Here is a 17222-nt window from a genome sequence, read left to right on the forward strand (position 1 = left end):
GGGAGTGTATATATTCATTATATTGGCATGATGACTCTCCCTAGACACAGCAAATATCTGTATATATATATGTGTGTGTGTGTGTGTGTGTGTGTGTATGTGTGTGTGCATGCGCGTGTGTATGTGTGTGTGTGTGTGTGTGTGTGTGTGTAGGTAGGCACGTAAGTGCAAAACAATGTGGAAAAATAGTACTTGAAAACCAAGAGTAGAGTAATATGCTTTATTATGAAAGCTGTCAAGTATTCATAGAACTGTTACTCAGAGTAACAATTCTATGATTATTTTGCAGCTTTTATAATAAAGTATATATATGTATATATATATATATATATATATATATATATATATATATATATATATATATATATATATATATATATATATATATGTATGTATATATATATATATATATATATATATATATATATATATATATATATATATATATATATATATATATATATACTAAGAACCCATAAATCTGGAGGTGACGCTTGTGGCAGGTTTTCCAGATCATTCATCATCTTCCAGGGATGTTCTTTCACTCTTGAAGCGTCCATGCCACTCGAAACATTGTGTAAAGCCCATTGCCTCATCGCTATAAGCCGACTGAAACATACCCAATGTCTCTGTAGCAGACTTACCAAGTTTAGTGCAAAACTACATGTTGGCTTTTTGTTGCTGTCCATGACAAAAATCACAAACTACAGCAAACACTTGATCACAAAAACACAAATTCCACAACTTGCAGAATATACACAACAATGTCACTTGATATACCGCTTCATGAAGGTCACTGCTAGCTCTCATTGTGCGTGCAACCATGTGCTGCCATCTGTTGATGCACTACAGAACTAATCCAGAAACTTTTCGATACTACCTCTGATATAATATATAGACATGTCATATACTTATGACTTGTTTATATCATATTGACTTGTCTATCTTTCAGATACCATCAACCACACAGTCACATCTAACCAGTGACATGTCTGTATGATCTTGACTATCCTATCTTTTACATATCATCTTTTACACTCTCACATGTATGACATGTCCATCCTTTACACACTTAGGACATGTCCATATCGTGTGGCTTATTTACCACTTTGTAAATCATTCCCTCTATTCTCACATTACCAGAGTGTCCAGTTTGATGTGGCATTCTTGTCTCGATAGACAGTAGAATTGAAAGCCTACAATAATCAGTTTCACAGACTTAGTGGAAATGAGACTAAATGGTACTTGAGTCATTTTCAAGAGCATTAATTAAATAAGTGAAGTGAAATATTGCTATTGAGAATCAAAACTAGGTCGTAGAGGTTGTTCATGAGCTACGAACAAAATATCTGAAACGTTATTATTTAAATAAGAGTTCTGCAAGGACAGAGTCAACCTTTTTGCCATAAAATATATTTTATTAAAATTTTATGTTAATTATTATAAAATCAATAAGGTGGGGAGCAGGCAGTGTTGTTAACACATTGCACAAAATGCTTAATGACATTTTGTTTGTCCTTATGTTCTGAGTGTGGAAGCTCAATGGCCCAGTGGTTAGGGCAGTGGACTCGCGGTTGTAGGATCACGGTTTCGATTCCCAGACCGGGCGTTGTGAGTATTTATTGAACAAAAACACCTAAAGCTCCACGAGGCTCTGGCAGGGTGTGGTGGCGAACCCTGCTGTACTCTTTCACCACAACTTTCTCTCACTCTTTCTTCCTGTTTCTGTTGTACCTGTATTTCAAAGGGCCAGCCTTGTCACACTCTGTGTCACGCTGAATTTCCCCTAAAACTATGTTAAGGGTACATGTGTCTGTGGAGTGCTCAGCCACTTGCATGTTAATTTCACGAGCAGGCTGTTCCATTGATTGGATCAACTAGAACCCACAACATCGTAACCGACGGAGTGCCAACCATGTTCTGAGTTCAAATTCTGTCAAAGTTGACTTTGCTTGCTATCCTTTCGGGGTCAATGGAATCGTATCAGGACGATTACTCACCTAGGACAATTACCCCCACTAGGACAATTCCCCCGACGACAACTGGCCCCTAGGACAATTACTCCCCCCTCGTTAATTACCTCCTCTCCGATATATTAATAAGTTCTAAATCATCATCTTTTGTCCTCAGGGGTAATTGTTCCTGGTGGTGGGGGTTTATTGTTCCTGGTGGTGGGGGTTTATTGTTCCTGGGGGGTAAATGTCCTAGATTCCAATGAAATCAGTACCAGTTGAGCACTGGGATTGATGTAATTGACAATCCTCCTCTCACTAAATTTTAAGCCTTGTTCCTGTAGTAGTAAGGAGTTATATAAAATCTTTAGAACCCCAGGTTAATAGAGAAGTAAGGATTTGGCTGTTTGTACCTTGTTGTCAGCTCTGCAATAGTGTCTGAAACCAAGACATTTGGTTCTTGGTTGCATATTGCTGTCATTAGCCAAGGCAGTTAACCTTTTCATTACAATATTTCCATTGAAATACAGTGTATTTGTTTCAATTAAGTTAAAAAAAAAATTAATGATGGTAAGAATTGCAAAACAGATCCTTCAAACTCAGCCAGCTTGCAGAAGACCTAGAAGCCGACCAAAAATGAGATCATTGGATAATATCCATAGTCTCAATTAGTCATTCTTGGGAGTCCAGCTGGAAAGTCTAATGATGGTTGTTTCTGATCGGAACCTATGGAGGAGGTGCCAAAGGATTCTACCCCCATGATCTTCCCAGGAGTAGTAGGCTGAGAAAGACAGATGGATAGATGGACTTTGTTATTATTAACCTGGTGTTTGGAACATGAATTAAAATAAAATTTTAATGTTTGCTTGCTTGCTTCACGCTCTTGCTTGATGGGGCTGGGGTCATCCTAGGTTAGTGGTCCCATCATGCATAATGGTCCCATTATGCATAGGAGCCAACCAGGTCCACAAGTGCTTTCTGTCATCATGATCCCACACCAGCCCCTCTGAATCCTGTAAGGTAACATTAAGCCTCTGGAGATCTTCTTTAATCATGTCCAGCCATCTGGTGTGGGGCTTGCCACGAGGCCTCTTCCAGGCCACAGCTACTGCATTGAATGAGAATAAAGCTCTTTTAGGATGATCTAGTGGGAGACGGAGGACGTGTCTGTACCAGCGTATGCAATGGGTAGCTATGAGGTGAGAAACTGCAGGCTGATGTGTATGCACATACAGTTCTTTGTTGGAAACACGATGAGAGGATTTAATTTAAATCACTTTAAAGCAGGAAATTTGTATCATAGAACCAGGAATCAGTCTCAGGCAGGCTGGTATCAAAAGTATTAAATTTGAAACACCTAAATTTTTCCAAACTGTATGTACAATAAGACAGTGGAATTCACAGTTGTAAGCAGTATCACAAATATCTCCCAAATCTTCAATGCATTTTCTTTCTTCATTCACTGCCTACAGTCAGGTTTACAACACCTTCCACTTGAATTTCTAGAATTTCCATTTCTCATGGCAATCCAACTTATTCCACATACTATGAACTCTCTCCTAAGGTGAGGAATTGTCCAAGATATAGTGCTTTGCAGTATTTGTCCTGGTTCTCTGTGCTCTGAACCCAAAATCTTGCTATGGCCAACTTTGTCTTGTAATTCTCCAGAAATTGATAAATAAGTATCAGTCAAATACTGAAGTTGTTTCTTCTCTTAGCTCAGTCTCTCTCTCTCTCACTCTGATTTCTTCTTGTTCTTTCTCTCTCTTTCTCTCAAGTACTTGGGTCAGTTCTTTCTCTCTCTCCTCCTCCTCTCCTCTTCTCCCTGTGGCACAGCAATGAGTTTAGGTCACCATGTGTGCTTTCTAAATTAACCAATCCCTTCCTTAAATGTAATATACTGTTCACACACACACAAACATACACACACACACAAACATACACACACACACAAACATACACACACACAAACATACACACACACGCCCATATGTATATATGTACGAATGTATGTATGTATGTATGTATGTATGTATGTATGCATGTATGCATGTAAATATGTATTATTACAGACAGAGTTCTGAGTTTCATCTAGTTGGATTCCACTGTTGCATAGGCCACTGGACACATTGAGAAAGCAAAATCCAAAACTAGAAATTTTGGTCATAAAATATATTTAGTTATGTCATCTAAATATGTTATTAACAAACTCTCTTGTTTTGTCTAAAAATTTATAGATGCATACACGGACATACAGACATACAAGGTGGGCCAAAAGTCACACACCAATATTAAAACTCATTTATATATATTTCATGTAAGGTGGCAGAAGCATTAGCATGCCAGGTGAAATGCTTAACGGTATTTTGTCTGTCTTTACATTCTGAGTTCAAATTCTGCTGAGGTTGATTTTTGCCTTTCATCCTTTTGGGGGTCGAGTAAATAAGTACCAGTAATGTACTAGGGTCGATGTAATCAACTTAATCCCTTTGTCTGTCCTTGTTTGTCCCCTCTATGTTTAGCTCCCTGTATATGAATATCTTTCTAAAATTGAAATCATCATCATCATCATTTAATGTCCTTTGTCCATGCTGGCATAAGTTGGACAAATTAATAATAATAATAATAATAATAATAATAATAATCCTTACTACTAAAGGCACAAGGCCTGAAATTTGAAGGGAGGGGGCTAGTTGATTACATTGACCCCCCCCCCCCCAGTGTTTCACTGGTACTTAATTTATCAACCTCAAAAGGATGAAAAGCAGTCGACCTTGGCAGAATTTGAACTCAGGACATAGTGCTAATGATTTTGGCAGCTTGCCACCTTAATTAATATCAACAATGTAGTACAAATGTTTTGGTGCGTGACTTTTGGCCCACCCATTGCTTGCTTGCTTGCTTGCATGCATACATACATATAAACAAACAAACAAGACGTTAAAATAAAGATGGAGAATTATACACTTACACAGTTTTATTATTACACCTTTTACCATTGAACAAAATACTATGTGATTGTTTTACCTTAAATAGTCACAAGTTAATCCATATCATTCAATGAGTTTAGCCAGAACTTGAATTATAGTAGGGGGCTTGAATGGTACCTACCTGGATAAGTTATCTCTCTCTCTCTCTCTCTGTAAAAATATGTGACACTTATTTGGTAGCCATGATATTTGGATGCTAGGTTGGGAACCCATGCTAACATCTCTTCAGTTATCTGGCCATTGAAAATTCCTGTGAAAAATGACCCGGAGTTTTATCATGGCTACCGAATAAGTGTCACATATTTTTACAGATAAATTTCTCTATTTACATAATATCGAGGTCTCTTTCTTTCTGTTGTTGTTCTTCCTATCAATATATATATATATATATATATATATATATATATATATAATAAAGTAAAGTTGTGGAATACCGTACGAGTGGAAATATATATGAAAGAAGGTTTGAAAATGCACTTATTTTTAAAAAATATTTATTTACTTAACCGGTTTCACTTTTTTAGAAAAAGATTATCAAAAGTCTTTGAGAATAATAAAAAATGTTAAAAAACAGTCTGAGTATTAAAATGCATATATACATTCTTTGATGATAAAATATATTTAAAGTATAAAGCTTTGTATGAACTTTGTAGTGTTACATACTGATTGTCATATTAAGGTGAAATTGTTAAAAACAGTGTTAAAAACAGTGTATGAAAATACACATATGGAAAAATACATATACGTATACATATTCTCATACATATTCTTTGACAATCGAATAAAATTGAGAAGGAACTGACCTGGCCTTTTTCTCTTGTGTATATTGAAGGAATGTTTTACTGTCTTAAGAGACAGTTATATATATATATATATATATATGTATATATATATATATATATATATATATACATATTATATCCATATATATAATACAGTGGGCATCCACATAATGTCTGTCTACCAAGGCATTGGCTGGTCTGAGACTTTGGTAAAAATGACTTGTCCAAGGCGCTGCTTAGTGGGACTGAACCTAAAACTATCTGGTTGCAAAGTGAACTTCTTAACAGCACAACCATAGAAAATGATAATAACATAGCTTATAAAATAAAACTGATAAGACAAGATAAAGCCCAGGAAAAAGTTTATAGAAACAATTGTTAGAGCGATATCATAGAAAATAATGGACAGACGAGATTAAACTGTAGTTTGATACAAGTAGTGACTTAGTTAAATTAAATGTTAGCATCTACAACCAAAATAGATTCCTTTTATAACAATAACAGTTAAAGTAATAATATTTCTAAAACTTTAAGGTCTCTATCCAATTGTTTTTATGTCAATTTTCTATGCTAGCATGGTTTGGATAAATGTATTATTGAGGTATTGTTTTACAGTGGGATGTCTTTCCTATCACTAACCCTTGCTTGTTTTCTCTGTTGAGATTGTAAGTACCAGTCAAATACTGGTACTGGACTGACATTGCCCTCATAGCTTAGCTGAAAATCAGACATTAAAATCAGAAATATTTCAACCAAAATTATCCCCTCTTTCCAGATAAAGCTTTTCTTAGATTTTTTCGTTTTTGTATTTGGTTTGCAAGATTTTTGATGTGAATTCTTGTGTTGAAACATTTTTGGGTTGTATCTCTGGAAGGCCAGTATGCCACTAATAATCACATGCACTGGTTCTATTTCACTTCTTTATTTTTATTTGCCAGTTAACTGACAATTAACCAATTAGCTAATTGACTGTTTGAATAATTGTTAAGTCAATCAATTAACGTAGTAAGTTTATCAAAGTTCTTTTGTTGCCACATGCAACCACATCAATGGCATGCCTTCTCTACTCCTGGCCTGTTGGGTATGGTGACACAACAAAACTCATCTTAGACTGTTTTATTCAATATGTATCTCCCATTTGTTTTCCCTCTACTTTTTTTGGCAAGAGATATGATTTGCAAATAATTTAGCTGCTATTTCTAATAGTTTGAACAACCATAATGACAGTTCCTCATCATCTCCCTCATAGCTTATGTTAAAAGAAAGGAGAAAAAAATCTTTTCAACAACATAATGCTAAATTTAACCTCATGGCAATGGCCAACAGTACATAGTACAAATTTCATTATTTTTAAGAATTCCAACATAATTTTCCTAGGATTTTGTTGTTTTTAGGGAGAGTCATTATGTCATTTAATTTACATACGCAGGAGTGGCTGTGTGGTAAGTAGCTTGCTTACCAACCACATGGTTCTGGGTTCAGTCCCACTGCGTGGCACCTCGGGCAAGTGTCTTCTACTATAGCCTCGGGCCGACTAAAGCCTTGTGAGTGATTTGGTAGACGGAAACTGAAAGAAGCCCGTCGTATATATGTATATATATATATATGTATGTGTGTGTATATGTTTATCCCCCCAACATCGCTTGGCAACTGATGTTGGTGTGTTTACGTCCCCGTAACTTAGCGGTTTGGCAAAAGAGACCGATAGAATAAGTACTAGGCTTCCAAAGAATAAGTCCTGGGATCGATTTGCTTGACTAAAGGCAGTGCTCCAGCATGGCCGCAGTCAAATGACTGAAACAAGTAAAAGAGAGTAAAAGAGATACACACTGGTTCAATTCCACTCCTTTATTAGTAGTCAGTTGGTTAAATATCCAACTTTGTTGGACTGTTTAATTTGTTTTGTTTTTGTTTTATCAAAGCTCTTTCATTGCTGCTTGCAACATTTTCAATGACTATTGACTTAGTCCGTTATAGATATTTAACTATTTGACTAATAATAAAGGAATGGAATTGAACCAGTGTGTGTGTTAATTATATTGGCATAATGACCCCCCACCTTAAAAACAACAAAATTTGTTTCAACACGCAAATTCACATAAAGAATCTTGCAAACCAGATGCAAAAATGAAGTCTTCTAGGATTATTATATTATTAAAGAGTCATATTATTGGATCTCAAATTTTGGCACAAGGCCAGCAATTTTGGAGGAGGGGTAAATCTATTACATCAACACCAGTGCTTAACTGGTACTTATTTCACCAACCCAAAGCTGACCTTAGCAGAATTTGAACTCAGAGTGGATGAAATGATGAATGAAATGCCACTAAAGATGGATGAAATGCTGCTAAGCATTTTGCCCAGCATGGTAATGATTTTACCAGCCTCAAAGAATCACAATATTAAAACTGATTAACTTTTATTTTTTGCATTCTTTCTTCCTTTCCCAAAAATATTTTTCACCACACCAAACCTATGGCCTTCTTAATGAGTTTATATTTTCAAAACTTTGGGCACCTTTTTAAGTTCAATATCTCTACCATCCACAGACCTGCTTATAAAATTGAAAACCCCCACAAAAAACAGCACAGCGCCCATGCCTTTTGGAAGCACTTTTTCATGCACAGAATTGTTGAAGCATGGAATAAGCTACCCATATTGGTTGTTAGCTATCATGACAATGAATTCTTTAAAAATTCCATACTTCCTGAAATTTGCCAGCTTTACTCCTGAACTGCTTATGAACCCTTTCCTCTTTACAATGGGGTGCTGAAAAGTTCCTGGCCTTGGATAAAAGAAAATACAGGAGAATCAGTTAATTATGATTTTATTCAACATATTCCACTCTCAGATTCACACATTTATTACAGCAGTCCTTCAGTTTTCCTAAACCCTGTAAAAGAACACAGAGGGTTGGGTCTCCAACCAGGCCTTTTGCGATACCTTTAAAGCCAGGATCTTTGCAGCATCCCCTTGTACTGTTCACTTTTCTATATTTTTTTCTTATTTTGTTTTATCCTGTATACTGTGCATGCAGTTTTGGCTTTCATTGCTGTCTGTCTTTACTTCACTTATTGCAGTTTTCTTTCCTTTCTTTTCCCCTTCTCTGACGAGTTGTAGCACTGTGTGCGATAAGCTCATTATTAGTTTAAAAACCTATACTCACTGAGAAAGCTGCAAGTTTGGTACAATGAAAAATATTTTTAGAAAAAGAAGAAAGAAAGTACACAAACATCATCTGGTGAGTGTATTTATAGACTTTAATAATATGATTCTTCCAAAATATAACAATATTAGTCCCAACACATGGTTTTAGATGCAAAAAATTATTGGGAAATAAATTCTTAAAGAATACGACATACGCTATAGTGATCAGCATATTTTGCATCTGAACATGCAGAGTTATGTTAAGAATAAATACACAAATATTAATTCCAGATTTTGCTGTACATGGTATAGATAATGATTTTTTTTATTGGTTTGCAGATATAAACACCAATCTGCCTATAATTTCTTTGCTGAAAGAATAAACAAAGCCTATGGCTTTGTTCAGGCTCAGAGTTCTGCTTACTTCTGATTGATGAGACACAACATGTCAAAACACTGGTGTTCCAGAATGCCATGCACCAATAGGCTGAGTGTGTTGAACACACTGTTGTCATAAAAGAGAGAAGTTATTCTCCTATGACATACACCACAGTGACCAGCATAGTCTGCATCAGAACACGCCTAAACATGTTAAGAATAAATACACAAAAATTCATATGGAATCAATAAGCAGCCAGCTACATGATTTCTTAAATATCAGTCATATAGGGACCAGTTATATAGGGACCAGTTATATAGGGACCAGTCATATAGGGACCAGTGGTATCCTGAGAGGGGTTTGATTGTCAGTATGTTGGCACTCCGTCGCTTACGACGACGAGGGTTCCAGTTGATCTGATTAACGGAACAGCCTGCTCGTGAAATTAACGTGCAAGTGGCTGAGCACTCCACAGACACGTGTACCCTTAACGTAGTTCTTGGGGATATTCAGCGTGACACAGTGTGACAAGGCTGGCCCTTTTTTGAAATACAGGTACAACAGAAACAGGAAGAAAGAGTGAGAGAAAGTTGTGGTGAAAGAGTACAGCAGGGTTCGCCACCATCCCTTGCTGGAGCCTCATGGAGCTTTAGGTGTTTTCGCTCAATAAACACTCACAACGCCCGGTCTGGGAATCGAAACCGCGATCCTACGACCGCGAGTCTGCTGCCTTAACCACTGGGCCATTGCGCCTCCACGGTTGTCAGTATACTCATTTGAGAAATGATCATGGCAGAATCATTACAGCATTGGATGAAATAACTTGTGGTGTTTGTTCTGACTCTATATTCTGAGTTTCATATCTTGTTGCCTAGTAGCATTATAAGTCCTTGGGCAAAGGAGTGGATGTGTGGTTAGTAGCTTGCTTACCAACCACATGGTTCCGGGTTCTCATCTCACTGCGTGACACCTTGGGCAAGTGTCTTCCATTATAGCCTCAGACCAACCAAAGCCTTGTGAGTGGATTTGGTAGATAGAAACTGAAAGAAGCCCGTCGTATATATATATGTGTGTATGTGTGTGTGTATGTTTGTATGTCTGTGTGTCTTCCCATCATCACTTCACAACCGATGCTGGTGTGTTTATGTCCCCGTAACTTAGCAGTTCGGCAAAAGAATAAGTACTAGGCTTACAAAGAATAAGTCCTGGGGTTCATTTGTTCGACTAAAGGCGGTGGTCAAGCATGGCTGCAGTCAAATGACTGAAACAAATAAAAAAAAAGGAATATATATATATATATATATATATATATATATATATATATCATCATCATCATCATCATCATCGTTTAACGTCCGCTTTCCATGCTAGCATGGGTTGGACGATTTGACTGAGGACTGGTGAAACCAGATGGCAACACCAGGCTCCAGTCTGATTTGGCAGAGTTTCTACAGCTGGATGCCCTTCCTAACGCCAACCACTCAGAGAGTGTAGTGGGTGCTTTTACGTGTCACCCGCACGAAAACGGCCACGCTCGAAATGGTGTCTTTTATGTGCCACCCGCACAAGCCAGTCCAGGAGCACTGGCAACGATCTCGCTCGAAAATCCTACAGGAGCCAGTCAGGCGGTACTGGCAACGGCCACGCTCAAAATGGTGCATCTCATGTGCCACCCGCACAAGAACCAGTCCAGGGGCACTGGCAACGATCTTACTTGGCTTGCCGGGTCTTCTCATGCACAGCACATTTCCAAAGGTCTCGGTCCGTAGTCATCGCCTCGGTGAGGCCCAATGTACGAAGGTCTTGCCTCACCACCTCAGCCCAGGTCTTCCTGGGCCTACCTCTTCCACGGGTTCCCTCAACTGTTAGGGTGTGGCACTTTTTCACGCAGCTATCCTCCTCCATTCTCACCACATGTCCATACCAGCGCAATCGTCTCTCTTGCACGCCACAACTGATGCTTCTAATGTTCAGCTTTTCTCTCAAGATACTTACACTCTGACGGGTATTCACATTGACATTACACATCCAACGGAGCATACTGGCTTCATTCCTTGCGAGCTTACGTATATCCTCAGCAGTTACAGCCCATGTTTCACTGCCATGTAGCATGGTTGTTCGTACGCATGCGTCATACAGTCTGCCTTTTACTCTGAGTGAGAGTCCCTTTGTCGCCAGCAGGGGTAAGAGCTCTCTAAACTTTGCCCAGGCTATTCTTATTCTAGCAGCTACACTTTCAGCGCACCCACCCCCACTACTAACTTGGTCGCCCAGATAGCGGAAGCTATCGACTACCTCTAGTTTTTCACCCTGGAATGAGATAGAAGTTGTTTCCTGTTTGTTTGCAGTCTTTATTGCACCTGAACATCTGCCACAAACAAAAACTAACTTGCTAGTTAACCTGCCTTTGATGTTGCTGCACCTCTTATGTGTCCATAGCTTGCACCGGGTACATCTTATAGAGTTACTACCTACTCCTTTTCTACATACTGAGCAGGGCCATCTACCTGAAGGGGTTTGTGTTTTATCTACCTTCCTACTTATTAGGATTTTGGTTTTAGCTAGGTTGGCTCTAAGGCCCTTCAATTCTAGACCTTGCTTCCACACCTGAAACTTCTCCTCTAGTTCTGATAGTGACTCCGCAATTAGGGCAAGGTCATCAGCATAGAGGAGCTCCCAGGGGCAACCTGTCTTGAACTCCTCTGTGATTGCCTGGAGGACTATGGTAAATAATAAGGGGCTGAGGACGGAACCTTGGTGGACCCCTACCTCTACCCGGAATTCATTGCTGTACTCATTTCCAACCCTCACCTTACTGGCAGCATCTCTGTACATGGCTCGCACAGCTCTCACTAACCATTCTTCTATCCCAAGTTTCCTCATTGACCACCAGATAAGGGATCGGGGGACCCTGTCAAAGGCTTTCTCCATGTCAACGAAAGCCAGGTACAGAGGTTTATCCTTAGCTAGGTATTTCTCCTGCAACTGTCTCACTAGAAATAAGGCATCAGTAGTGCTTTTACCTGGCACGAACCCAAACTGCATCTCATCTAAATTGATTCGCTCCCTAATTAGTTGGGCTATGACCCTCTCTGTAACTTTCATAACCTGATCTAACAGCTTGATGCCTCTGTAATTATTTGTATCTAAAGCGTCCCCTTTACCTTTGTAGCAGTTGACTATAATGCTGCTACACCAGTCATTGGGTATGACTCCTTCGTGTATCACCTGGTTCGTAATACGGGTGACTAGGCTATAGCCAACACTGCCAGATATTTTGAGCATCTCTGCAGTGATTCCTGATGGGCCGGGGGCTTTCCCGGTCTTCATACTCTTAATTGCTTTATCTACCCTGGTACTATCAACTCGGATAGCTGGTCCCTCTATTGGGTCGACATACGGCAGGCTCTCTTTCTCCCATTCATTCTCTTTATTAAGCAATCTATCGTAGTGGCATCTCCAGACCTCTTTCTTTGCATCCTCATTTAATGCAAGCGTACCATCATCCATGCGAACACATTTCTCTCCTACAACATCACTATTCTCTCTCCTACACTGTCTTGCAACACGAAATACCTCGAGTCTTTGGTCCTCACGGCGCAGAACATTGGCAAATCTTTCCTTATCTGCTTCCCCTCTGGCTAAATAAACCTGTCGCCTAGCCTCCCTTCTGGCACATTGGTACAATTCCCTGCTACCACCGTTCTTCCAGTCCTTCCAAGCCTGTTTCTTTTGTCTAATAGCCCCATCTACCTCCTTGTTCCACCACCACGTTACTCTGGGTCGGGATGGGACCTTACACCACCCACAAATCTGGTCGGTGGCTTTCAACAGGTTGTCCCGCAGAAATCTCCAATTGTCTTCCACGTTGTATGATGCTATATCCCCTTCTATTTTGTTAAATGCTTGAAGTAACTTGTCTCTAAGTCTCTGTCCGTTTGCAGGGTCTTTAAGCTTCCACACCCTTCTTCTCCAAGCCTGTCTAATTCTGGGCACCCATTTTGCCTTGATCCCAAAGTCGCTAACTACTAATCTATGTTGTGGGGTACATTCTTCGCCAGGGTAGGTTTTGGCATTTATAAGCCGCCCTCTTTCCCTATTTCTGGCGAGGATGTAGTCGATTTGGCTAGAGTGTCTGCCGGAGCGGTAGGTGACTAGGTGACTGGCAGGTTTCCTGAAGTTGGTATTGCAGACCATAAGATTGGTTGCATCACAGAACTCCAGCAGTCTGGTTCCCTCCTCGTTGCGGGAACCGAAGCCATAGCCTCCATGTATGCCATGGAAGCCCCCAGCACGACGTCCGACATGACCGTTGAAGTCTCCAGCCACAAAGAGAAGGTCCCTGTCACTCGTCGACGAGGTAGTTTGCAAGAGGGTGTCATAGAATTGGTCTTTCAGACCATCTGGTAGCCCCGGTTGAGGTGCATAGGCTGAGATGACAGTAGCTAATCTATGATGAAGCACTAGTCTGATCTTAAGTACTCTGTCACTTACTCTAACGACCTCGATTACCTTATGCACCCATTTCTCCGCTAGAAGTATTCCTACGCCCCCGACCCCGTCAGTGTTCCCTGCCCAGAAAATCTTGTACCTGTGTTCTTTGCCTGTGAGGAACCTCGCAGAACCTCTTCTCCATCTTACTTCCTGGATGCAGCACATATCTACGCGTCTCCGTTCAAGCATCTCAACAATTTCACCAGATCTACCTTTCAGCGTGCCGACGTTGAGAGTGCCAATCCTAACAGTATGGGTGTTGGGGGTGTGGGCCTGTAGCCTGGGAAGGGGAAAAGCAGTGTCGTGTACCTGAAAAGAAAACTTGCAATTGGAAGAATTCATAAGCAAAACAGTACCTACAACCTGCAAACATTTCTCAAACTTAATGCGCTACCCAAAGGTAGGGGAGAGGATGGCCAAGGCCACTAGATGGGTTCCGGGAGACAGCCGAGGTTGACAGGATGACAGAGGAATGAACTTCCGGTGGAGGGGTGGGATGACAGAGGAATGAACTTCCGGTGGAGGGGGTGGGAGGGCGGGTTACCGCCAGCGAGTAGATAGGGCTCTTAATTGTAGATTTTAAATATTTGAGAGACAACAATGCATAAATCGTAATTTTTAAAAGAGCAATGAATTCTGGGTGATTAGAATATAACGTAGCATGAATTTAGGAAGCTTAGAAAATGAATAAGCATGAATTTAAGACAACAACTGAATTCAATTGAATTTCATGGAGAGAAACAAGATAAATAATAGAGGGCAAACTAAAGCGCGAAGGTATTATGAGATGTTTGAGGCCGTAAATAAATAAAAAATCTCTATCTTATCTGCATCTTGGAGATTTCGTCGTAGTATGTCAGCGAGATAATAGTGTGTGCGTGTTTGTGTATACCCCTGTCTAGACATCATGTTATGATTGTAAGTGTTGTAAATGAGCATCAACATTTCATAGGTGATGTTCACTTCCAGTATCTCATGAAAAAATGTCTGAACCATAGGGAAATATTGACTTTCTTGAAAACACAGGTGGTGGGTTGGTGACAGGAAGAGCATCTGGCCGTACAAAACAGCTGCCTTGACGAATTCCACCTGATGCACGCAAGCAGGGAAAAGTGGATGTTAAACACATGATGGTTATGATGACGATGATGATGATGATTGACCTTAAGAAGGGCATTACAGCCATAAAACAGACATTGTAATTATTTATTTCTTTACTGCCTACAGGGGGCAAAATATAGAGGGGACAAACAAGGACAGATAAAGGGATTAAGTCGATTACATCGACCTCAGTGCATAACTAGTACTTATTTAATCGACCCCAAAAGGATGAAAGGCAAAGTCGACCTCGGCGGAATTTGAACTCAGAATGTAACGGCAGATGAAATACCGCTAATCATTTCGCCCGGCGTGCTAATGATTCTGCTAACTCGCTGCCCCTGACATTGTAATTGTGTGTGTTCGAGGTCCAAGTATAATGCATTGTAAATCTGCTCAACAGAAAGATGAGAAAAGCGGTCAGAACTAGATCACAAGGCCATGGGAATACAGGCATTAAGTCTGTCATGATGACAAGGACGATGGTGGTGATGAATGTGTTTATGCTGGTACATGAGAAATGGAATTCTGCTACAGTTTTTCCTCTATTTGAGTAATAACAGCACACATGTGTGTGCGTATGCGCATGCACGCACGCACGCACACACACACACACGTATGCAAACACACACACACATGTACATACTTTATATATATGTATATACAATATAGATAGATGTATATAAAATGTATGCATGTGTGTGTATGTGTGTATGTATGTATATATTTATGTATGTATGAGTCTATCTCTTTCTCTCTCCCTCTGTGTGTGTCTATATATATATATATATATATATATATATATATATATATACACATATGGTGCTCCAGCATGGCCGCAGTCAAAGGACTGAAACAAGAACAAGTAAAAGAATAAAAGAATATACATACATAAATACATATATATATATGTATATATATGCATTCATACATACATACATACATACATGTGTGTGTATGTGTGTGTGTGTGTGTGTATATTTATACACACACACACACACACACACACACACATACTTGCACACATTTATAAGTCTATGTGTATTTATGTATTCCTTTGGGAATACAAGTGCATATATGTGTTTATGTATATATGCATGTATGCCTCTATGTATGTATGCATGCTCGTATGTATGTATGTATGTGTGTATATGTGTATGTATGTATGTATGTATGTATGTATGTATGTATGTGTGCATGCATAAAAGTGCTTCAAAACTCTACAATCAACTACCGGTTTGCCAGTTATTTAATAATGTTAACAGGTCAATGATGTAATCAATGTGACTTCCTCAGAAATAGGTCGATGGAACAGCTGAACCCTTTAATATTTAAACCTATCATGATACAACAATATCGGTGGAGGAAATTGAAGTTAAATTTATAGTAAACATGTAATTAGCAACTTATGGGAACAAAGAATGATTTTATAGTTATCTAAAATTTTAACTGATTTGGTTTATAGTGCATTTGTCATCATCGTCGTCATCATCATTGTTACTGTAGCTGTCAGTGTTACTACTGCCATCACCACTGTTGCTGTCATCATTATCATTGTCATCATTTAACGTCCATTTTCTCATACTTGCACAGGGAAGATGGAATATTTCCCCATGGCTAGACAAATTTTTCATAGGAAACTGAAAAATGATTCACATCCTTATTGAGAGAGAAGTTGGGTATAAGGGGAATTTGGTGCAGTGTACCAGAGAGGAGACTGTGCTAATTTCGTCAAGTGATGAGGAGACTGTGCTAATTTCGTCAAGGATGAGGGCAGTTGCATAAAGAAGTGCTGATCACTTCAAGTGGAAGGAAGTTGGGGAAGATGTAGACTCAGGAAGACGAGATGATGTATTGAAGGCCCATCTCAAAACATTGAATCTTATGAAAGACATGACAGAGGACCGAAATATGTGGTGTGTTGCTGTACTTGAGAAAACCTGTCCACCACAACAGAATTGAGATCCTAAAACCAAAGTGCCATGTAAAATGCATTGGTGTGGGTGCTGCTCCCATGTAAAAGGCACTGGTTCTGGTGCAACAAAAAAGGCATTGGTGATGGTGTCATGTAAAAAGCAGCCAGTACACTCTGTGGTGTGGTTAGCATTTGGAAAGGCAGCCAATTGTAGAAACCAAGCTGAAACAGGCTATGAAACCTGGTATGGTCCCCTTGCCTTACCAATTCCTGTCAAGCCGTCCAACCTGTGCCAGTGTATGAAGTGGACTTTAAATGATGATGATGATGATGATAATGAGGATGATGATAATGAAGATGATGATGACGATGATGATGACGATGGTGATGATTGCATGTATAACGATGATGCACATTTACAATCACCATTAATGTCAAGACAAGGGTACACACACACACACACAC

This window comes from Octopus bimaculoides, chromosome 8 (assembly GCF_046866305.1).
Source record: "Octopus bimaculoides isolate indiv1 chromosome 8, ASM4686630v1, whole genome shotgun sequence".
Taxonomy (NCBI): Eukaryota; Metazoa; Mollusca; class Cephalopoda; order Octopoda; family Octopodidae; genus Octopus; species Octopus bimaculoides.